This window comes from Macrotis lagotis, chromosome 2 (assembly GCF_037893015.1).
Source record: "Macrotis lagotis isolate mMagLag1 chromosome 2, bilby.v1.9.chrom.fasta, whole genome shotgun sequence".
Lineage (NCBI taxonomy): Eukaryota > Metazoa > Chordata > Mammalia > Peramelemorphia > Peramelidae > Macrotis > Macrotis lagotis.
In genome coordinates this window covers 303,364,382-303,390,556 of record NC_133659.1, presented here as the reverse complement: position 1 = coordinate 303,390,556, position 26,175 = coordinate 303,364,382, and the positions used below count along the sequence as shown (strand labels likewise).

Here is a 26,175-nt window from a genome sequence, read left to right as displayed (position 1 = left end):
TCATAGAATTCACTTGTAAATCCATCTGGACCTGGAGACTTTTTCTTAGGGAATTTATTGATTTCAATTTCTTTTTTTTTTCTGAAATGGGCTTATTTAAGTAAAAATGGTAACTTTCTAATATTTTTGTAATATTAGGAGTATTGCTCCCTCTAAATTAAGAGAAAAAAACAGTTTATTCTTTGTTATTATATGGGTTCTCATTTTACTTTTACATATTTCTTAGAGTATTATAAATCACATTTACTTTAGAGTTTTTAGAAAGATCCCATCACATATTCTAAGTAGTTATTTTTCAGGGATCAAATACCAGTGATGTTAATATTTCCCATGATTCTAATATAACAAGTAAAGGTCATTATCAATTTGCATTTTAATACCAACATGGCATACCCACATTTCGTGGGATATTACCAATGGAGCAAAATGTAAATGGCTCAATCAAACGTCAAAAATAGTTATATCATCAATATGGGAAAGCCATAGTACATAAATTAAGACTTTTGCCAAAGTCATAAAAGATGGAAGAATTATAACTTCATCTCAGGGAGTATTGTAGAACAACTTTTTGATGTGGAAGTAGGTGACTTAGATGATTAATGAGGTCCTTCCAACTATGAGGTTCTATGTTGTGTGATAAATCATGGAATTGTGCAAAATTCAACTGAATCAAGATTGGCAATATGCTAACTTTCCCTGGGAAATAAGAGACTCTCAGGAAGGGGAACTTGATGAGAGGTTTACTGGGAATGGATCAATTTAGGATCTAATAGGAATTTGACGTGAATTAGTAATTGCATTCTAGAAACATAGTAATGTTCTTGGCTCAGTGTAAGGAGTTTTGGATTCAAGATATTTTCCCAAGGAAATCTATAAATTAGGGGAATAAATGGAAAAAAATAATTCCCTAAAGAACAGATTTATTTATTATATATGACTTTGGAATTTAATTGAGAGAAACTAGTCAAGTTAGATAGAAAGCATGGCTCCAAAGATTCAGAGCAGAGATGGAGAGGAGGGTGAGAAGTAGAAGAGGATAGAGAGAGAAAAGACACACAGAGTGAGGTAGACACAAAAAAAGACACAGGAATAGAAAAAGATTGAGACACACAAAGATAGAAAGACAAAGATAAAAAATTATACAGTGTTCAGTGATTGAATTACTAATAGCTATAGAATGTCCAAAGAGGAAACAGCCATTTGGGTCTCATAGATCATTACTCCATCCATCTTCTTAAGATTTCTCAAGAGCTTCCAGAGTGTTCTTTTCGGACGCTTTTAGATGATGCAGTTTTGATATGAAAAATGCATGGTCTCAGTTCAGGTGCATCTCTGACACAGATCTTTGCCCCCATCACCGTAGTTATTATGTTATGCTCTCTTTCTCTTGAATAGTGCACAGGTTATAAATCCCAATCCTCAATACCAAATGAAGTTCTTGAGAGCCCTGATGCCTCATATTTGTCTATGTAAATTAATCTTTAGCACCTGGCAGATCTTGGAAGAGTGTGGGTGCTTAAAACATGTTTATGGAGTTGAATTTCAATGCTCATCATTTGAAAGATGTTGCTCCTAGAAAAAATTGGAAACAATAAAGAGCTTTAAATGAAAACTTTCACCTTTTACAGTCCTTTGACAGTAGGAAATCTGCTTCCTACTAACATGGTATGAATGAATAATATCTATTAGATGACTTTTTTTTTGCAAAGATAAACTTGGCTTGTTTTTGGACACTGAAATCACACCTCCTGCTCGTTCTACCCTCTTTCCTCTCTCTATTACCCTCTTCTCTCCTTTCCCCATTCTTTCTTCTTCTTCTTCTTCTTCTTCTTCTTCTTCTTCTTCTTCCTTCAATTATGTGTCTTTCTCTTAATTAATCTCTTGTCTTTGCCCTCCCCCTTCCTTCTACTCTCTCATTCCTCCCTCTCAATCCTTTCTCTTTCTTCTCTCTGACTCTTTCTTCTTTACTTGTTGCTTATCTATCTCTCTCTTTTCTCCTTTCCCTTTCTTTCCTTCTCTCCCTCCCTTTCCCCTCTCCCTCCTTCTTTTGCTCTTTCCCCTTTTTCCCTTCCCCTCCCTCTTTCCTCTCTTCCTCACAAACATAAACACACAAATACATGTGTATGCACATATTTATATTAGTCATATTAGTAATATCATTTTTGAATAATCCATTGTAATATATAATTTGAAACTAGAAAGCTAGTTCAAAAATAGCAATCTATGTAGGTGTGGACAATGGCCATTTTAGGAAAGGTACATGGGGATGAGGATAGGGTTCTGATGACCTTTCTGGTAGGATTCCCTGAAGCACTACCTCTGTGGTAGGGTTGCTGCTTACTTAGAATTACTACTTTTCATAGAGGAAAAGAAGAGAGCTTTCCTCCTTAGGGTTTTGGCACCCTATCCTCTGGTTAGACTAAGTATCACCCATGTCCTCACTAGGGACTTACTGGGATATCCCAAAATTGATGCTGTGAGGTTTCTGTGAAAGAAAATCACTTAATGAGATGAAGATTCATTTCTTCTGTTCCTTTACAGCAGTTTGTAATTGAATTAATTTCAAAAGTTACTAGCTTCAATATACAAAGCTTACAGAATTGATTTCAATAAAATTATATGTATATCAAAGATGTTTTTATTCATACCTTAAACATTCAGAATGAAGAATCTGTTTTTTTTTCCCTCTAATTCAGGGACATCTTATATACAGAAGAGGTTTTGGAATTCTATAAAGTCTATGATTCTATTGTTTATTCTAGCTTAAAGGAAAGAATAACATTTCATAGATACTGCTTCAATGATCTTTTTCTTATGTAATATTTTTATTTTTACTTTTGAAATAAAAAGGGGAAAGGAAAACAATCTTTGACAGTCTTGTTTTTCTTTTATAACATTTATACTCATATTTTCATAATCATATTTCATATAGTCATTGTTTAAGATTCACAACAATCCTGTGAGATAGTTTCATATGAGAAAACTGAATTTTACAAAGCTGAAGTCATTTACCTAAAAAATGTCAAAGTGACATTTACACCCAAGTCTTTCAGTCATACTACCTACTACATATATTGCCTCAAGTAGTGATTTTTACAGTAGATAAACTATTACTATTTCTGATAAAAATACAATGAAGTGATAGGATTTATTTAATTCCTTAACCCTGACTTTTCCATTGCCTCATGTTAAAATCCTGTTGTGAAAGGGGCATTAAGTCTTTGATAAGTAATGGTTTTTATTTATATTTTAAGAATAAAAAAAGAGGGAAAGGGAAAAAATATTTGCGACTTATTTTTCATAATCTGACTCCTTCCTCTTTTGACAGCCTTCTTATACCATGTTTTAATCCCTTATACTTCTGTGATCTGATTTTGCTCTCTTGAATTACCTCTTTTGCTATCTCTTGAATAAGACAATCCTACCTATTGAATCACAGTATTTTCACTAGCTTTACTTTATGCCTAAAACACTTCCTCTCTTCCCTTGTTTTTCCCAAGATTCCCTGCCTTTCTTCAAGTATCAACTTAAGTGAAAGAACCTTTAGAAACATTCTAAGAAGGGTAGGAGAACTGAAAAAACTAAATGATTTAATTCTATAGATTTGATTTAGTTCATGAGTTCCAGAGCATTATGTATCCAATTCAGGTTGTTACCTGACATCTTCATCTCTGAGTATTTATACTGAGGAATTCTTGATTAATTCAGCAAATATTTTAGAAGAAATCATACATCCATCAATGAATAAATATCTATTAAGCAACTAATGATTATTAAGAAAAAAAGAATCAATTCCTGCCCTCAAGAAGTTGAAATTTTGTGAATAAACAAATGGAAGACATGTCAGTTGTTTCCTGTGACTGTACATGAGATTGTTCATTGAGAGTCTTCGATCACTATTTTCTCCTTCACTTCATCTTCATTATAGAATGATCTACTATTTATCAAGACTAACAGCTCTTGACTTCTGGCTAAGATGGAGGAGAGAAGACAGGCACAGTGCTAATCTCCTGATCTTCATTAATAAATAAATATGAACAAAGCTCTTATCAGAAATCTGAACCACAAAACCCAGAAAGAGAAACTAAGAGAAGGAAAATCTACCTCAAGGTTTGTCCTCCAGGATCATGGGTGAGCTGTGCACAGAGGGTGGAGTCTGCCAGGAGCACAGGATAGGGTCAGAGTCTGAAAACCTGACTAGCCTGATCAGAGGGGCAGGCAAGATCCTGAGACCTTGAAAGTTCAACCAGTCTGATCAGAGACCTGGTGGACAAGCGTCTGAGAGCTCAACTAGCCTGATCAGCAGGGTGGACTAGAGCCTGAAATGATAAAAGTGGGGCTAGCCTGTTCAGTCAGCTAGGGAGCAGAGGCATTGGTTGTGGCACTGAAGGTCTGGAGCTTTCCAGCAAAGCTGGAGGGAGAGTTCCAAGGCTTCATTTTAGCTGAAGTCTCTTCCCAGAGCAAACACAATTATAGCTCACCTCTGCCCCAGGCTTGAGAGCAGAAGACTTCCCTCAGCTGTGAATAAGGAGACCAATTACCTTGCCCTAGGGAAAATCCACCATTGATCAAAGATAAAAAGACTCAACAGCTTCATTCACCCACTCCAAGTTAAGGGAGAGGCCTCAAATTAAGGTCAGAGTCACTCCAGAGAAAGTACCCAACACAGCCCTCTGGCCTGCCCACTTGGTGTTACTGAATCCAATGAGTAAAGCCTCTTAATACCAAACCTCTCTGAACCAGCCCTTTGTCAACATAAGGTCTTAGTAAGATGAAGAAAGGCCAGAAGAAAGGGAGGTCCATAGAAAAATTCCTAGAAGAAAAATACCCTAATTCAGAGAGACGTAGAACCTCTGAAGAGAGTATGATCTGGTCTCAAGCACAGAAAGACTTCCTTGAAGAAATCAGGAAGGAGTTTAAAAATCAATTGGAGGATTTGGGAGAGACAATTAACACCTTGCAACAAGAAAACAAATCATTGTAAAATACAATTGGACAAATGGAAAAAAATAATTCTCTCAAAACCTCAATTGGTCAAATGGAAAACTCTTTCAAAACTAGAATTGACCAATTGGAAAAGGAGTGCAAAAGGTAAATGAAGAAAATTATTCTCCAAAAAAAAAGAATGGAGTCTGTGGAAACCAATGACTTCATGAGACAGCAAAGAGCCTATTAAATCCAAAAGACTGAAAAAATAGAAGAAAATGTAAAATACCACATCAGCAAAACCACTGACCCCAAGAACTGATCGAGAAGGAATGACTTGAGAATTATTGGTGTTCCCTGAAAATATTGAAGAGAAAAAAGCCTGGATTTAATATTACAAGGTTTAGTGATAGAAAACTTCCCTGATATCATGGAATCAGAGGGCAAAATTGTTATTGAAAGAATATATTGATCCTCTCTGAAGAGAGATCCTAAAATGAAAACACCAAGGAATATTGTGGCCAAACTCCAGAATTATCAGATAAAAGAGAAAATCCTGCAAGAACCCAGAAAGAAAAAGTTTAGATGTCAAGAAGCCACAGTAAGGATTACAAATGACCTAGCTGCATCAACATTAAGGGATCAAAGGGCCTGGAATGAGATATTCTAAAAAGCAAGGGAACTTGGAATGCAGTCAAGAATCCAATACCCACCAAAGCTGAGCCTTCTCTTCAAAAAGAAAGGATGCACATTTAATAAAATGGGAGACTTCCAACTTTTCCTGATGAAAAGACCAGAGTTTAAGAGAAAATTTCAACATCAAACAGAATGCTCAAAAGATGCATGAAAAGGTAAAAAAGAAAAACTGCATTCCAATAAGATGAAACTGGCTATGTACCCACTTAGACAAAAGATTCTCATAACGCTTGAGAATTGTAATTCTACTTGAGAGAATATACTTGGCCAGAATGATTTTTCTGTTACTCAGAATGATTTAAAAAACACTTCCTTAAAAAGGGTGGTAAGGATTATATGGGGTTAATCTCATTACATTAAGAGCTACCAAAGACATATTGTAACCGAGGAGAAGAAGGGAAGAGCTGAGAACCATCTGAATCTTCCTCTCATCATACTTAACTTAAAATTAACTTACAAAAAACACCCAGTTAATAAACTTATCTTACCTTTCAAATATTTAAAGGGGAAAAGAGAAGGGAAGAGATGGGAGAGGAGGTGATGGGGAAGGGGAGGAAAAGGGGAACTAACTGAAGGAAAGGAAGGAAGAAGGGGAGAGGGGAAAGAAAGGGGAGGTAGGTTGTTATAGGAAGACAAATACACTGAAAGTAGTGGTGTCCAGTAGCAAAATACTGGGTAATATGGATAAAGGGCCAAAAAGGGGAAAAATACAAGTAGAGGGAAGATAGCATGGAGGGAAATAAAGATTTAGTAATAACTTTAAATGTGAATGGGATGAGCACTCCCTTAAAACATAAGAAAATAGCAGAGTGGATTAAAAAGCAGAATCCTACAATATGCTACTTAAAACAAACTCATTTGAAGCAGAGAGATAGATATAGAGTAAAGGTAAAAGGTTGGAGCAAAATATATGTTGCTTCAATAAAGCGAAAAAAGCAGGGGTAGCAATCCTTATCTTAGACAAAAAAAGCTGCAAAAATAGATAGTATTAAAAGAGATAAGGGAGGAAACTATATCCTGCTAAAAGGTACCATAGACAACAAAGTAATTTCAATATAAATATGTATGCACCCAATGGTATAGCAGCCAAATTTTTAGAGGAGAAGTTGAAAGAGCTACAGAAAGATATAGACTGCAAAACTCTACTAATGGGAGACCTCAACCTCCCACTGTCAGATTTAGATAATCTAACCATAAAATAAACAAGAAGGAAGTTAAGGAGATAAATAGATTGTTAGAAAACCTAGATATGATAGAATTATGGAGGAAACTGAATGAAGATAGAAAGGAATATGCTTTTTTCTGCAGTACATGGCACTTACACAAAAATTGACCATGTATTAGGGCATAAAAAAACCCAATGATCAACTGCAGACAGGCAGAAATAGTGAATACATCTTTCTCAGATCATAATGCAATAAAAATCATATGCAATACTGGACCAGGGAGATACAGACCCAAAACTAATTGGAAACTAAACCTCATTTTAAAAAATGAGTGGTTCAAAGCACAAATTATAGAAAGAATAAATTATTTCATCCTAGATAATGACAACAATGAAACAACATATTAAAACCTATGGAATTCATTCAAGGCAGCAGTCAGAGGATATATTATATCTTTAAATGCTTATATGAATAAATTGGAGAAAGAAGAAATCGATGAACTAAATATGCAACTAAAATGATTAGAGAAAGAACAAATTAAAAACATCCAATTAAATGCCAAATTATAAATTCTAAAAACTAAAGGAGAAATTAATAAAATTGAAAGCAATTGAACTAACAAAACCAAGAGTTGGTTTTATGACAAAAAACAATAAAATTGACAAACTTCTCATCAATTTAATTTTAAAAAATAATATTGCTGGTATCATAGATGAAAAAAGTGAATTCACCACCAATGAGGAAAAAATTAAAGTAATAATTTGGAATTATTTTTCCCAATTCTATGCCAATGCATTTGACAATCTAAGTGAAATGGATGAATATTTACAAAAAATAAGTTGCCCGCATAAAGTGAAAAGGAAATTAAATACCTAAATAACCCTATCTCAGAAAAAAGAAATTCAACAAGCCATTATTGAACTCCCTAAGAGAAAATCTCCAGGGCCAGATGGATTCACATGTGAATTCTATCAAACATTTATGGAACAATTGGTTCCAATTCTATATAAACTCTTTGGAAAAATAGGTGAAGATGGAACTCTGCCTAACTCTTTCTATGACACCAATATGGTGCTGATACCTAAACTAGGAAGAGTTAAAACAGAGAAATAAAAGTATAGACCTATCTCCCTGATGAATATAGATGTAAAAATCTTAAATAAAATCTTAGCAAAATGATTGCAACAATTTATCACTAGGATAGTACATTACGATCAAATAGGATTTATCCAAGAATGCAGGGTTGGTTTAATATTAGGAAAATTGTTAGAATTGTTATTGATATAATTATGCTAAAAGAAATTATATGATTATATCAATAGATGCTGAAAAGGCTTTGGGCAAAATACAGTACCCATTCCTACTGAAAACACTAGAGAGTGTAGGAATAAATGGTTTCTTCCTTAGAATAATAAGCAGTATATGAAACCATCAAGTATTATTTGTAATGGGGATAGTCTATAGGCATTCCCAGTAAGATCATGGATTAAATAAGGATGCCCATCATCACTACTACTATTCAATATTGTATTAGAAATGTTAGCCTCAGCAATAAGAAGGGAAAATGAAGTTGAAGGAATTAGAATTGATAAGGAAGAGACAAGACAAAACTCTCATTCTTTGGAGATTACATAATGGTATACCTAGAGAATCCCAAAAAAATCACCTTAAAAACTACTAGAAATGGGGTGGCTAGGTGGTGCAGTGGATAAAGCACCGGCCCTGGAGTCAGGAGTACCTGGGTTCAAATCCGGTCTCAGACACTTAATAATTACCTAGCTGTGTGGCCTTGGGCAAGCCACTTAACCCCATTTGCCTTGCAAAAACCTAAAAAAACCTACTAGAAATAATTAGCAACTTTATCTAATTTGAAGGATATAAAATAAACCCTCATAAATCTTCAACATTTCTGTATAAGACTAGCAAGATATAGCAGAAAGAGCTAGAAAGTGAAATCCCATTCAAAGTACCCTCAGACAATATAAAATACCTGGGAGTCTACCTGCCAAGGCAGACTCAAACTTTTTGAACACAATTACAAAACACTTCTCACACAATTAAAATCAGATTTAAATAACTAGGCAAACATCAACTGCTCATGGAAAGACTGAGCTAGTATAATAAAAATGACAATTCTACCAAAAATAAACTACTATTGTTAGTGCCCTAACAATCAAAATTCCAAAAAAAAAAATACTTTAATCAATTAAAAAAAAGAGGTATGGCAATTCATATAGACAAAGTCAAGAATTTCCAGGGATTCAATGAAAAAAGTATAAAAGAAGGTAGCTTAGCCTTACCAGATCTAAAATTATATTATAAAACATCAGTCATCAAAATTGTCTGGTATTGGCTAAGAAATAGTCATGTGTCCATGGAATAGACTAAATGCAATAGCAGAAAATGATTATAGTAATCTGCTGTTTGATAACCCAGAGTCCAGCTATTAGAATAAAAACTGTTTCTTTGATAAAAACTATTAGGAAAATTGGAAGTTAGTATGGAAGAAAATTATATTAGACCAACACCTCATACCCTATACCAAGACACGATCTAAATGGATGCAGGATTTAGATATAAAAAAGCAATATCATAAGCAAGCTTGAAGATCACAGAGTAGTCTGCCTGTCAGATCTATGGAAAGTTAAGCAGTTTATGACTAAGGAAGAGATGTAGAACATCATTAAAAACAATTTGATAATTTTGATTATATTAAATTAAAGCTTTTGCATAGATCAAACCACTGTAACCAAGATAAAAAGAAATGTAGTAAATTGGGAAGCAATTTTTGCAGCTAGTATTTCTGACAAAGGACTCATTTCTAAAATATATTGATAACTGAGTCAAATTTTCCAAAAAAAAACATTCCCCAATTGACAAATTGTCAAAGGATATGCAAAGGCAATTTACAGATGAAGAAATCAAAGCAATCCATAGTCATATGAAAAATTGCTCTAAATCATTACTTATCAGAGAAATGAAAATTAAAGCATCTCTGAGATACCACCTCACACATCTCAGACTGACCAATATGACCAGAAAGGACAATGATAAATGTTGGAAGGGATGTGGGAAATCTAAGACACTAATAAATTATTGGTGGAACTGTGAACTCATCCAACCTTTCTGGAGAGAAATTTGGAATGATGCCCAAAGGGCAACAAAAATATGCACACCTTTTGATCCAGCAATACCACTACTGGGTCTATACCCTGAAGAGATGATGAAAAAGGGTCAAAACATCGCTTGTAGAAAAATATTCATAGTGGCCCTGTTTGTGGTAGCAAAGAATTGAAAATTGGGTAAATGTCCTTCAACTTGGGAATGGTTTAACTAACTGTGGTATATGTTTGTCATGGAACACTAGTGTTTTATTAGAAACCAGGAGGGATGAGTATTCAGGGAAACTTGTAAGATTTACAGGACCTGATGCTGAGAGAGATGAGCAGATCCAGAAAGACATTGCACTCCCTACCAGCAACATGGGAGTGATGACTGACCTTGATGGACTTGCTCTTTCCAACAGTGAAACAATCAGGGATAATTTTGGGGTAACTGTGATGGAGAATACCATCTGTATCCAGATAAAGAACCATAGAATTTGAACAAATTTCAAGAACTATTCCTTTTAATTTAGAAAAAAACTGGTATCTTATTGTCTGATCTTGTTATCTCTTATACTTTTTGTTTCTTCCTTAAGGATATGATTTCTCCCTCATCACATTCAACTTAGATCAGTGTGTACCATGAAAACATTGTAAAGACTAACAGACTGCCTTCTGTGGGGGGGTGGGGATTGTAAAACTCAAAATAAATCAAATCCTAAAAAAATACTAACAACTCTTCTTGTTCAAGTAAACATATTCTATTCCATCTCTTCCAACAAGTTGCTCACTCTGACATTCACAATCTATCACTTATTTTCAATCTCTCACTATCTACTAATTTCCCATTGCCTCCAAACATGCCCATATGTCCTCTATTCTGAAAAAAATCCTCGCTTGGTCCTTCCACATCCAATTTTAAACTATATCTTTTCAACCTTTTGCAGTCTCACTCCTCAAAAATATTACCTGCAATAGGCATCTCCAATTTTCTCTTCTTTAACTCTCTTTGTAAATTCCCTGTGATTTAGCTTCTGACCTTATCACTCCACCAGAATCATTCTCTTCAAAATTACCAATGATTTTTTAGTTGTCAAATCCAATCGCCTTTCCTCAGTTCTCATTCCCCATCTCTCTGGTAGCCTTTGACACTGTTGATTCCCTCTCTTCCCTGGTACTCTCTTTTCTCTAGGTTTTCAGGAAGCATACTTTATCCATTATCCTCCCATCTGTCAAATCTATCCTCAGGATTTTTATTGTTTTGTATTTTTAAATCCTTATCCAGACCAGCTTTCTTGGAGTTCTGCCTAGTCTCTCTTCTTTTTCTTCTCTACTATTTTATCCAGTTATCTGATCAATTCACATGGATTTAATTACTATAACTATGATGATTATTCACAAATTTACTTATCTTCCCCATCCTCTCTGCTGATTCACTACTAATATCTCCAACTGCCTTTCAAATATGTTCACCTGAATGACAAGTAGACATGTTACATTCAACATATATAAAACAAAAATTATCTCTCCCCCTAAACGATCCTCCATGCTCCCAGCTTCCCTATTAATGTAAAGGGCACCAACACCTTTCCAATTCATCAGGATCCCAACCTAGGAGTCATCCTCAACTTTTCATTATCTCTTGCTTCCCCTTATCAAATATTGCCAACCAAGAGCTGTGGATTTTAACTTTGCAGCATCTCTCAAATAATCCCCCTTCTCATCTCTGACACTAACACCACTCTAGCATAAGAATTCTTCTCCTTTCTCCTAGACTATTGCAATAGCCTCCTGGAGTATTTACCCACCTCATGTGTCTCTCCCCACTCCAATTTATCCTCCATTCAACCACTAAAGTGATTTTCCTGAAGTTTACCATCTGATTATCTTATCCTCATTCTTAATTAACTCCAGTAGCATCCTATGGCCTTCAAAATACTGTTTGGCGTTTATAAATATTTTATAGCCCTAAAAAAAACCCCCAAAACAAAAACAACAAAAAAACTCTTTTATAGTAGGATGTCCACGTACTCACAGATGTAGTCATACTTGTCTCCTGACTATTCTGCAAATAAGAGACTCCAGATCTTTTCTTTATCTGTCTTCCACACTTGAAATGCTCTCTCTATTCAACTTCATGTATTGACTTCCTTGACTTCTTTAAATCCCAACCCACATGCTATCTTCTGTAGGAAGCCTTTCAAATCCCCTCTTAACTCTACTACCTTCCCACTGTTAATTAGTTCCCATTATTTGTATATAGTTTTCTGTATGTGTATGTGTGCATGAGAGAGAGCCAGAGAGAATGATTGAGAGTGACAGACACACAGAGATAGAGATGGATAGACAGAGAAAGAGACAGGAGTGAGACAGACAGATAAACAAAGGAAAAGGAGACAGAGATTAGAATGCAAGGAACATTTAAAAAATCACTGCAATAAAATGTAGGCAATCTCTGAAAAACAAGACTGACATCCTATTCACCATGATTTGAATCCATAGTCTCTCTACCTCTTGATGAAGCTGGGGGAGTTGCTTTATCATAACTCTTTTAGGGGTCATGCTTTGTCATAATTTCATAAGGAAAATGTTTTATAATCCTTAAAGTACTAAATGAAAATCTGCCAATATTGCCATCCTTTCAACATCCTGTGAATTTGTGGTAGTATGTGGTATTTCCCCTATTTAATTAGTGATAAAAGTCTGAATCAGAGAGTTTGACACAATGACAAGAGAATTCATGGCATACTTGGGTCCTAGTCAGGAGTCTGGTTTACCTGCTTCAGGAGAGTTTACTCTATGAAACCACTGGAAAATCAGACTGGATTGTAATCCAGGACTGCAATGCATTGACACAAAGAGGTTGAAAAGCACAGTATAATGCCTTTCATCTCTCTAATCAGTCTGTGAGCCATACCATGTTCTCCTATAGCTGAGAATTCTAGATAGTGAAAACTGTAAGTACATAAAATTATAGATAGAAAATTGACCTTGAGGTCAGGAAGAATTGACAAGTACTGACATGGTGACTTGATGTCTCAATGTTCCACAAAACTGTCTGCTATTAGGTGTAGAAAAGGTATGTTTTTCTAGAAGTTCCCTTTACTAATTAAAGTTTTATATCTAATGAACTTTCTTTGAAACTTCACTTAATGGCATATCAGTCAATCTATAGCTCCTTTTCTTGGTGCGATTCATATTTTTTCTCCCTACTTTTTAACTTCTGGGGCCCATAAACCAGAAGTGAAATTTGAGAATGTAGTGGGCGACTGAGAGAGTGGGTGTGTAAAATTTGTTTTTGCCAAAAAAAAAAAAACCCAAACTGGACAATTCTGTCCATTTTTTTTCCTTAGTACTATTTTGAAAATGTCAGCAATGTTGAGAGACTGTATCTACAGGAGTATGTGCAGTTCTAGTCTCTGAACTTTGATGAAGGACTTTGATAATTTCTAAAGCAATCAATATGGTAAAGAGAATTGAATATATGCCTTACAGGGATTATTGAAAAAACAGAGGAGTTAAAGGTGAAGAAGAGAAGACTTAAGGTTGACATCAAAAGCTCTCTTCAAGCATTTGAAGTATTGTCTCAAGTGAAAGACGGATTTCACTTGATCTCCTTGGTCCTACATGTAGGAGTTAGGATCGATAAATAGAATATGCAAAGAATTGAATTTTGACTTCATGTTAGAAAACAAACAACATCAACAGCAAGTTTAGCAGCTAAAACTGTCCAAAAAGGTGATGAGGTAGTTGTCATAGGATTTAGAGCTTTCCTCCTTACGTTAAGCAAAGGCTGAAAGATCACTCATCAGAGCTGTCGTAGAAGAGGCTTCTAGGCTGGTACAACTTGAACTTGATAGCATCGAAGGGCCCTTCCCACTCTGAAGCTCAGTTCTTCCTGAAGCAATATATAGACTGCTTGACAGAATATCACTGTTAAGATGGTGATCCAATATATTCAATAAGGAAAATGGTACAGTATTGTTGATCGAAATTCATAAGTGACTTTCTTTAGAGGTCACTTGATACAATCTCCTCATTTTGCAAATGTGAAAACAGTTGTAGAGAGGTAAAGAAACTTGTCCAGTGTCCCAAAAACAAAATAGGATTTGAACTCAAATCGTTTGAATCCAAATTCAGAGTTCTCTCCATTATGATTTGCTACTTCTTAGAGGATATTGTGTATGTTTATTAAAATTCCAGAATGAGGGGGGGAATAAGAAATCTATTTTATCCAAATATTGCCATCCTCTATAGTATGCACTTCAGTATTCTGAAAAAAATATTGATTCAATAAGTTTTAATATTGCATTAAATTGAATTTTATTCAATATTAAAATGTTAGAAATAGTAATGTAACTATTTCTCTTAGATAAATAATTACAAACATGTATACTATTGTTCAATGGCATACAGCATGAATGTGTGTAAAATACTTTTAAAAACACTTAGCTCTGTATTTTTTTTCTTTTGGTAACAACCTGGCTTTGTTAATGACATAAATAATTCAAGAATGAATTAAGTAATTTAAAAGCAATTATGAGGAAGTGTGCAGTTAGAATGCAAAATAAAAGTAATTAAGAACACAAATTTTTAGACAATTCAGTATATTCTTCATGAGTTTGTTATTGTCAAGAAAGAAGAAAAGGAAAAGAAAGAAAACAGGGAAGAGCAAAAGAAAGGAAGGGGAGAGGAATGGAGAAAGAAGGAAGGAAAACAAAATTCACTGGCATGTATTTGCATTTCACTTTTAGTGCTCTACCACTTTAAAATTTTAATATCGGAAGATTGAGACGTAATTTGAAATCTTTCACTTTTAAGGAAAGGTACCAATCTTTTCATTACCATATAGATTTACTATTTTATATCTAAAACCTTATCAACAGCATTTTAAGAAAAAAACTCATATGGTTGGCATATTTTATAACATTAACTGGAATCCTTACAAAAATACTCAGAATGATTACATGGTTCATAAAAAATTGAAAGGCATTTAGCGATGAACATCTTATAAATGGTTGAATGGTGACCTCAATTACATGGATCCAATTAACTAAAGGAGTATTTTTCCCCTTGTAATCAGTGTTTATTTTTAAACCAAGCTCCATGAGCATATAAATATCTGCCTTGCTAATTTTCTGATTGGATGATTTTGTTTACTTTTCTGAAACTATAGATTTTTCTTCTGGAAAATGAGATTAAATTTCTCCTGAAGAAAGGAAGTTTCATAAATTTGGAAAGACCTGAACTCAAAGTTATGTGACAAGGATATAAGTCCCAGCTTAGGCAATTATGAGATATAGGAAAATCACTGGAAAAATCCCAACCTCCTTCCATCTAAAATAAGGATCATAATAATACTGACATTTCACTTCCATTGGGGTTGTTGGGAGGAACATTATTTAAATCACTATAAAACATAATATAAATGTGAATAGTGGTCTTTAAAACAATGAAAAGACATAATTCACACTATTTTAAAGGAAAAAATTTAAATCACCCCCCCAAAAAAAAATTATTGTTAACACAGGGACAGTATACTGTAGCAAAGAGCACATTGGTTTTGAGCCTAGAACTAGACCTGGATTCAAATCCTACCTATCTATGTTATTCTGGCAAATCACTTAATTCTCTGTTCTAAATGAATTTAATATCCTCTGAGGCTCCTCCCAACTCTGAGTCTGTACTCCTATTTCAGCATTATGTTTTCAAATGTTTTATTGATTATTTTTCTCCATTTTGCTATCACTTCCAAATGCCAAAATTTCAAATCCAAAAGTAATCTTAAGTAAAACAAACCAAGTGATTCAACAATCATGTCTGATAGCATGTACAGCATGTAAGCGACTAAATCTCAGTGGAGAGAAGGGAAATCTCTTTTATCATAGATCATCAGAAATTATTGATCATTGTATCAACCTGAATTTGATCATAAGTTCATAGCTTTAGAACTGAAAGGGATCTTAGAAGTCACTGAGTCCAACCCTTCTTTTGTTGAATGAGGAAACAAAGATGCTGAGAATTTAAAGTCGCTTTCCCGGAAATACATAGCTGATAAATATCTTAGATAGAATTTGAATCTGGTTCTTCTCAACTCCAAATAAAGTATGCCAATATTTACACCATTAGTGACAAACAACTTATAAATGGTTGAATGGTGATCTCAATTACCTGGATCCAGTTAACAAAATACCATTTATACCATGCTACCTATGTATTTGTCATTTTCTTTTTGGGGGGGGGAGGGGGGAGTGGTGCATATCTGGACTAATGATTTTATTGGTGTAGGGGTTTTAGGGTATTCCTGATGAGGAAATTACTCCCATAAATATATACCAGCTTTTTCCCTTCTACATGAATCCTAAAAATGTACTTGATTTTAATAATTTATATTATAATATAATGTGTCTCGTTTCTTCTTTCTTCACTCTTCATCAGTTCAAATGAATTTTCCCAACTTTTTGTGAATTTCTCATCTTTATCATTTCTTATTAAAAACATGTTCCATTACATTTATTTACTCTGACTTTTTATCTGTGCCACCATCAATAGCACTCAGTATTTTTTCAGGTTTCTGCTAACACAAAGAGTATTCATGACTATTTTGCAATATATGGGAACCTTTGTGGTTCACTTGATTGTTTTTTTTTACCATCTAGAGGTCCATTACCAACACTGGAATTAGAATCACAAAGAATAAATATTTTCACAACTTTTTGCATAATTCCAAATTGCTTTAAGAAATTTAGTTTGACTAAGCCACAACTCCACCAATAAATGTTTTTGTTTGTCTTCCCACAGACCCTCCAACATCTGCTATCTCTTTATAATCATCTTTATCACTTTTATCTGTGTGAGATAAATTTCTTTTATCATATTATTAGTAATTTACAGCATTTAATCTAATTTTATTGTTTACATTGCCTTTTTGGAAAATTCTTATTAGGCATCCTTTATTTATTAAACAATTAAACATAATACTTCACTCCCCCCACATTCTGTGGCCTATTCATACTGGACTTCTTGACTTTATTTACAATCCTTCATATCCTATCCCTTTCTGTACATTTGTAATGGCTTTCCTGAAAATTTGGAATGTTCACAATATTATACAATTCTTCTTAATATTTAAATGTTACCTCTCCCCCCCTCCCCAAAATGTAAGTTACTTGAAGGCAGGAGCCATATTTTGTTTTGTTTCGATTTTTGATATCACCAGTCCTGAGTCCAGAGTCTGACGTATAATGGGCCTTAATAGTCATAATGCACATGATACTTACCATTTCACCCCTTGAGCTCACTTCCAATTTTAGATATATGATCCTATGGCTTGATTGCCAAGATCACTATGATTACCATATTGATATCCTAGTAAATTCGCATCAGTGATTACACTCATCATGACTAAATAGAAATATCAAGTAGACTTAGAATCAAAATCTTCCTTTGAGGTAGCCTATTCAGTGAATGTAGGCAAAGCATTTGATTTTATTATTCTGTTTCCACATCTATGAAAATAGGAATAAAAATAATTACAAGAGTGTAGTGAAAATCAAAGAGATAATTAATACAAATAATCAATTGATATATCTTAAAACCCTATAATGATTATCAGCTACTATTATATTTCACTTTCTAATTGCGGGTTACATATAAAGAATAGTTTCAATCTTTATGAAAATTCAATGGTATTTTTTTCAGGTTGGAATTGAGATTGTTGGAGTGGCATATTAAATAATGGAACCTGGGACTAAGGCTTGGGTTGGAACTCTCTAAGCCTATTACAGATTGCAGCTGGCCATTACTCCATGGACATCCTAGGAGATGTAAATTATCAGCGTGCATCCCATTGTAAGTAAACATTCACAGTTATTTTCCTCCCTGTTTTCACCTGTTGGTAAATCAGGTTTAATAGTCATCATTTATTTTTCTTTGGTAGACCACAAAGGTGATAATTTTAAATGTTATCCATGATACTTTGGCACTAATGCTTTGATAAACTGCATTTAGCTGACTTGTCTGAATTACTCAGCCAGAAAAATTAAAGAGTTTTGTTTAAATTGGAGCTGTCTAGAGGCAAGCTGTTAAAGACAGAACAGTTTTTGAGAATGTTGCAGGGAAACTAATTTCTTTGGTGTTTTACTTCCCATGATTATGGAATGAGAGTCTTTACTGCCATATAAAAGTCGCATGTATCTTAAAAGTCACCCCTGGGGTGATGTAAATTCCTGCAATTGACTTACTGGGCTTTTAGGGACTTAAGTTTGAACTAAAGCAGTAGAAAGTAGAAATTCAGTTATTCTTTTTTAAAGTAATCTGGATTATCCCAGCTGGTAGAAAAATGCAGAGGCCTGTGAAAAGCCCTAGTTCAAGGGAAATAGAACATTGTAATGAAGGATGTGGCCAAATATTCTCATACGGAGTAAATATCAAAATCAGGATATATTTCCCCCTCTCCCCTGTCTCAGTTCATCAAAGAAGGAACAGAAATTAACTGTTTCAATCAAAAGTAGACAACATGTGAATACATCCTTAGTAAGTTTGAAAGTCTCATAATAACTTTGTTGAAGACTCCAAAAAGGGGGAAACATACTCCTATAATAAGGATTTAGTTATCCCTTTGCTATATATGATGTCTATACATGTGCCTCAATATCATTTTAGTAAATAATTAGAACCCACTCACCTCAGAAACCTTGCTTTTGCAATGGGAAAATATGTTTTTAAGTTTGGAGGAAAGTTGATTATTAGTATAAAAAAACTGTCTTTTCATACATGCTCAAAAAGATATTTTTTAAAAGTTTGAATATCAATGAGAAGTCCACCAATGAAAGTTTGTAAGTAGCAGGAGAAAACAAAACTTCCCAATTCTCAAGGAAAATCTAAGAATTCTGAGAGGAGATGTAGTAGCTTCCCTCTGGGACTTTGGATGACCAAGACAAGTAAGAACTGAGGAAGTAGCCTAAGAAAGAGGAATAACTACAGGTGAATAATTGATTTTGGATTGTGGATGATATAATGGGTCCATACAATTAATAGAAATGCCTTAATGAATGGCGTATGTGTGAAATAAATGTTTCTCCTCCTTTTGTTGTTTTTAATTTTTTTTTAACCATTTGATTGACAGTTTTTATGGTAATAGACTTTAGAGCACAGAAAGAAAGATGCATTGTACTTTCTAATGGCTTTTTCTCATACTTTACATTTTTTTTTCTATTTTTTGCTCTATATGAGAGAGAGTGAGAGAATGGATTTGAGTAAGTTGGTCATTAATATGATGGATGATTAGGATTAATGTTCTTCAGGAGGAACTAGATGCGATGCATGATTATATTAAGCATCTTTTCAGATTAACATCCATTACAAAAACTGACCACATGTTTCACTGTTTATTAAACCTACTATTATTAACAAGACTTTTTTTTACATAGGAAATTAGTGAAGCAACTATGGGTTTGTAAAATGTAGAATTTCTGATAAATTAATCTACTAAAATGAAATTTAATGAAGATTAAGGAAAACTATTGCATTCAGGGATAAACCCCTCCCCACACAACAACTGGAGAAATGTAATCAGGAAGGTCATTTATAAATGATCTGAAGTTTTCGGGGAACTACTAATGATGGAAATGGTAGCCAAAACAAACTACTGCAAACACAGATACCTAAGTGTAGTTAACAAAAAGACAAAGGTAAGATTCCCATTATTAATGCTTTTTTAGTTAGATCCAGCTCTTCATGACCTCACTGAGTATTTTCTTGACAAAGATGGTGGAGTGGTTTGCCATTTCCTTTACCAGTTCATTTTAAGGATGAGGAAACTGAGGCAAACAGAATTAAGTGACTTGCTTAACATCACACAGCAAGTAAGTGGCTGAGGCCATATTTGAACCCAGAAAGATGAATCCTCCTGACTCTAGGACTGTTGCATATTATGTTGCATCTGCATTATGATACAATATATGTTAAGTGAATATTTGTTAACTTGTATAAGACGTGGCCCTAGTCCTCAAAGAACTTCTAATCTAGTAGGAAATATAAGGAATCTGTGTATGTACATATATATACACAATCACACATTCACTTCCTATCAGAAAATAGGTAATATTAGGGGCGGCTAGGTGGCTCAGTGGTTACTGGCACTGGAGTCAGAAGTACCTGAGTTCAAATAAGGCCTCAGACACTTCATAATTACCTAGATGTGTGGCTTTGAGCAAGCTACTTAACCCCATTACCTTGCAAAAAAAAAAGTGATATTGAGAGATAAAGATAATATTACTTAATTAGTTCATTTTGCATGGTTATTTACCTGTCTCCCTAATTAGACTGTGAGTTCCTAGAAGGCAGAGACTGTTTTTTTTTGCTTTTCTTTGTATTCCCAATTCCTAGTACAGTGATTGGCACATAGTAGGCAATTTATCTTAGTTTATTTACTTAATGATTTATATATGAGGGATAAATACATTTTAGAGGGGTCAATCCACTTAAGTGTTTTTTCATGTGATTGTTTTAAATGGAGGACATAGTATTTTGAACTGAATCTTAAAGCATCCATCAGATTTTAAAAAGTAGAGATAGAAGATAGATATTTTTGTGGGGGAGGGGTTATATGTACATGTTTGTGATGTTAGCAAAAATAATCATATTCAAAAGAATATCCCCGACCTTTAAAAAAGGTTTTTATTTTGAAAACAATGCAAGTATGTTTTTTAAAAGATTTCATTTTTAAAGAATTTTGTTTTCACTTCAGTAGCACTAACAAAATCAGTTTTCTTTCTTCAGTGACCAAAAATTTCCTAGATGACAATCGAAAGAGTTGTAAATTTCAAATAATTTTTGAACTTCTCTCCTATGTTTGCTTTTCTCATTGCATTTTATTCACCAAAGGATAGAAACATTAAAGTTAAGTAAAGTAGATTGTGCTCATTTTAAGAGTTCATTTGGAATTTAAAAGAAAGTTGTACCCATTTTGTCAAAGAGACGATTATGGGAATGCATATGGTGAGAAAACATTCTCGTGATGAGTATCTGCTGTGAATTAAATGTGAAGTTAAAATCAGCACGTTTGATTCTTTTTCTTGAGCAGAAACTTTGTTGAAATGAGATTGCATTTATGAATTTTATAGCTCAACAGAGTCTTTCCTGTCTCCAAGCTATTTTCCATTGTGGGTTAAAAATGTTCATATAAAAGTATGGATGTAGCATTTGTTGCTTTGTTGTTTCTAACAATTTCCATTCATGATGGTGGGGTATTCTTCATCTCTGACAAGTCTGTCCCTGGGGAATCTAGATTTGGGGACTGATTTATATAATTAACCTTTCCTTCCTATTATTTTCAGCCAGGCACTCATATGCTCAATATGGATTGTTAATATCAAGCACATTTCTATCATTGAATTTTAAGAATTAAAATTTTAGAATATCAATATTAATAAGTATATGATATGATATAAATACAAAATAAATTTAATAATATTATATAATAAATGTAAATATCTATATTTATACAAATACAAAACTATAATGATATATGCTCCAGACTTCACAAAAGTAGATTTTTAAGGCATTCAGATAGGTGGTATATCTATCTCATTCATAGTTTGGAACTCAAAACATCATGCAGAAAATTACTTCCAACACTACAGAAAATAGGAGAATGCATTTCAAGACCCATTCTAGTCTGTAATTGATAGTAAAATTTTGTAGGTTGGATGAGACTGTGCAAGCAAAATTCATCTTGTTATGCCTAAAAATTTCTAATGGTTTTTTCAGTCTTTCCAATTTAGCAATTAATACATCAAATGGTTCTTGCCCCATTCATTTTTATGAAAACTGCAGAGGTTAGGGCTCTACAGGAATCATCCCTTGATTGGTGCATGTAAGGACTAAAAGAAAAGTAGAGGTTTGGATCTGAGAGGGGAGAGCTACACTACTATTGATTTGATTAGTTTAGTATATCATTCCAGTAGGGTAAATATCAATTTCAAGTAGCTGACCCATCTTTTATTATTGATGAGGATTATTATAGGCTTAGCACAATGTAAACATTTTATAATACATTAGATTCATTGTTGATGCTATTGATTCTTGTTATTGCACTCTTATGTGACAAAGGTTGTTTCCCTAGAATATATAATAAAATGAGTCAATATTTGGGTATTCAGAACTGCTTAAAAATCTGGTAATTTCTAAATAGTTTCAGAAATTATATCCTTTGAATGTGAACTATTAACTTTCCTTTTTCTCAAAAAAAAATACCAAGTAAAACAACTAAAACAATGAAAAGCCCCATATTTTGACTGGAAAGAGTTCCTTCTAAAATTTTTAGGAAGGGGAAATTTTCATTTGCATATTCTCAAAATGTAAATCTATTTTAAATTCATAGGTCTTGTGTCAAAATTTGAAGACTTCTAATTGTGCTAAATTACTCAAGACCTCATATACCAAAGTATGTTTTTTTTTCCCCAAAGATATTAGCTTTTAAAATGTTTACAACTGGGTTAATTAGACTAATTATAGTTAATAGAGAGTACTTTGATTATTTTCTATATGAAGTAAAGGAAAAAGATAAGATTTTTTTGAGTTGGTTTTGTTCCAAAATGATTCCCTGCTTTCATAATTATTTTTGGTTAAATGATCACCAATGTCAACACACAAAAGAGATCAATCTGGTGGAAAGGAAAATGGTGGAGCATCAAGAAATATAGCAAAATTCAGGGTTTCCTAAGAGTTCATTGGTGGTAAGATAGATGCAAAACCAGGGAGATCCTTAGAACACAGTGCAGGAGCATATTGTTTGGACCAAAAGGTAAGGTCAAGGTAGTTTTTCAAATAAGATTGCATTTAGTGACTTCCTTCCTGCTCATCCAAGCATTTTGACTGACCACATAAAATGTTTCAAGATTTAGTACCTAGAGGCTCCTTGCCTACCAAGACTGGAAGGGTCTTCAAGCTCCTGGTAGAGTTGTTCTTCTAGATTCTCAGCCATAGGTTTTGGATTGAGAAGGGTAATGAGTCTGAAGGATATTGGCAGGAATATCAGCGTAAAAGGGAATCACCCCCCCCCCCATGGCATATGTTCTTTGCAGAGAGAGATATGAAGAAACACCCTCCTGCCCCAGTCCTCCTGCCCTGTACCTACTAATACATTCTTTTATTTTATTTTATTTTTTTAGGCTTTTGCAAGGCAAATGGGGTTACGTGACTTGCCCAAGGCCACACAGCTAGGTCATTATTAAGTGTCTGAGAGCAGATTTGAACCCAGGTCCTCCTGACTCCAAGGCCGGTGCTTTATCCACTGCTCCACCTAGCTGCCCCATACTATTCTTTTATTAAGAATTTTTTTCATTTACTAAGAGTACTGTTAAGTAAAATATTAATATAATCAGGAAAAAATGAGGGAAGGGGAAGCTCTTAGTATCTAGGACTTAGGCTTAAATTCTATCTAGAGCACTTGTACCCTTGAGCAAATCCCCTAAATTTTCATGAGTAATTTTCATCTAGGGTATGAGGAAATAAGACTAGATGAGTTTGAATTCTCTTCCACATTTAGGTCTATGGTGGATGATCCTCTACAATCTCAATTATCTTTGCTTTTATCAGATTTTTTTTGGCTGATATGCCACTGTTTAAGAAATGCAATTTTAGTCGAAAAAATAATTTAGAGAATCGAGAGAGAGACAGTCTTATGCAGAGCTAAGAGACACTTTTGGAGTCAGCCTAACTTGAATTCAAGTGCTACCTCTAAGCTGTACTGACTACGTGATCAGGGAAAATCACTTAATCTTTCGATGCCCCAGGCAACTTAATAAAACTATTAAGTTGTGAAACAATTTCTATGGAACTAGGTAAGATGTTTTTTTATCCTATGAAATAAATTGACCTTACCAAAAATAAATGAGCTTAATATTAGACTCTACCTCATTTTGAGGTAATAATTTTGATGAAAAATTGTTTTAAGTATGAAATTATAAAATTCAATACTCTGAAACCAACTATTTTCCAGGAGATTTCATTGGTCAGGTCCATGAGGGACAAGAGTTCTTGGGAACTGTATGTATTCTAATACCTTTATCCTTGCATTCCCGTTCACTCACCTGGTTTTGAAATCAGAAGTCTTCCATATTGTTTCTATAATTCAAATTAAATGGTGATGTAAGAAATCCATGATTTTAACTTTAACAAATTCAGAAAACATTCCATCTTGATATAACAATTTCCTATATTTCCTCTGATTAATACTAAAATTATATTTCATAAAATGAGGTTATTTTGGTCAGTTTTTTTCATCTTTTTTTCTCTTCTGAGCCAATTTAAACTAAAAGCTCTACCAAAATCATCAAGAATTTTTTAATATTCTGATTTTCAAGGAAGAGTGACCTATGTTTGTGCCATAAGTGATGAAAACTTGAAATTATATTTCATAATATTGATACTGCAAATGAAGCTTGACAACAGGTAAAAATATAATTTTTCACTTTTCTAAACCAAATGTATTTTCTATTCTATCCAAGCAAAGATAAGCTTGATTTATTTTTGATTATCTATAGAATATCTTCTATTTTTGAGATAGGAAACCCAATCCAATTAACTCTTTCCTTGTAGCAACAAAAGTTTTTCATCCCTTGCATTGTTACCTGAAATTGCAGTCCATCCCAACTCACTAGAGATGTGTAATAATCTGTCCGCCAAACCAGTCTACTTATGTGTAACTTATAATTTGCATAGCACATAAGTCATTCATGCTTATATTCAGTAAATATCCATTGACTGATTAAAGAATATCCCAACTTAGCCCCAACCTATCTTTCTGTCCTTATATAGTATTACTTTTTTTATGAACTCTGTGACAAACTCAGCTTTCTGACTCTAATACATGATCCTGCCAGTCAGTAAGTCAGTAAATAGAAGAAGTAAAATAAATAGAGAAGTATCCTGTTAGAAGATGAACATTTTTTAGGGACTTAAAGAAAGTTAAAAAAAAAAGCATGAAGAGGCAGAGTGTTGCAGGACAGCCAGAGAAAATGCTTAGACCTAAGAAATTCAAAGCCCTGTTTATGCAACAACCTAAAGAGACAGGACAAGGGTTGATAGGGATGGAAGATTGGAGACAGGCTTTTAATTTTTTTGTGTTTTTTTCAAGATATGGTCATGTTTGAAAGAAGTAGGGAATGAAAAAATTAACAGAGAGAGCTTGAAACTTTGCAAAGATTAACCCCCCCATTCATGTGTCTAAGTCTATAGACTATATCTTACTTGAGGGCAGTGACTCTCCATTTTTTTTTGCATCTTCAGGACCTGACCTATGATTATTACTTACAAATTTTAGTTGTGTGATTATTGTTTGATCTTATTTTAATGTTATTTTGAGATTTTAAAAATTCTCTACATTCTTATTAATTTCAAAAGTCTATTTATTACTTTATGCTAGTGTGTAGAGATTGTGAGTATTTCTAAACATATCCCCTTGTATCCAACAGACTTGGACACAAAATAGGTGCTTAATATAATAAATATTTTGTTAATGTATTTCCTGTGGTTGTTCAAAAAATGCCATGTGAACCTTGCCGGATATGGAGTATGAATGCCCTATGATGATAAAGTATGTATCTGATATTATCCACATTGGACATAGAGTGGATGGTTAGGGTAATAGCATGCAAAATTAGGGAGCTTTTTAATTTCCTGTTATCTACCTACTATTCATCTCTATTCAATTTGGACTGAAAAACCAAATAATTCCCTCCAAAATCAAAAACCCCACCACCAATAGCAACAGTAACAAAAACCCTCTAATTAATATTAAACAACAAAACTCAGATGATAGCTAATCTCAGCAACCAGGAAAAAGCATTTCCTTTACTGAAATGAAGCATTTTTGTTGTTTCTAAAACTGAAAAATCAGTTTTCTCTCTCTCTACAAAAAGATGTGTATCTGTAACTTAGGTACTTAATTACTTTAAATCAAGAGGGAACCTCAATTATCTCTGTCTCTAGCTCTCTGTTAGCCAAAGAAAGGGAGATCTTATTGTACTCTCAACTGAAGAGAATACAGGATATGCTCTGAAAGGAGTTTGACATCTTTGTGTAAAGAAGAAATCTCCCTCCCTCCAAATGTGATGGGCTTGTTTTTGTTTTTAGCTGTTTGTCCATTGATAGAAATTTCTAGTTTATGTTGCACAAAAATCCTATTATGAGAGCTTTACATCCTATGAAATAGATTAAGTGAGACATCTTGCCTGATGTGAGAGTAGCCTCAAAAATCCCACTGTCACAGTAAAAAA

The 26,175-nt window shown here is 33.8% G+C and overlaps 1 long non-coding RNA gene across 1 annotated transcript in view; it reads left to right on the top strand.

Annotated features, from left to right (window-relative positions):
• The window catches only part of LOC141511764 (uncharacterized), a 477,953-nt gene extending 460,230 nt beyond the window's left edge, over positions 1-17,723 (top strand). The window contains exon 3 of the long non-coding RNA XR_012475392.1: positions 17,594-17,723. This is a non-coding gene — a long non-coding RNA (uncharacterized LOC141511764). The remainder of the gene's footprint in view (positions 1-17,593) is intronic.
• Positions 17,724-26,175: the final 8,452 nt, after the last annotated feature.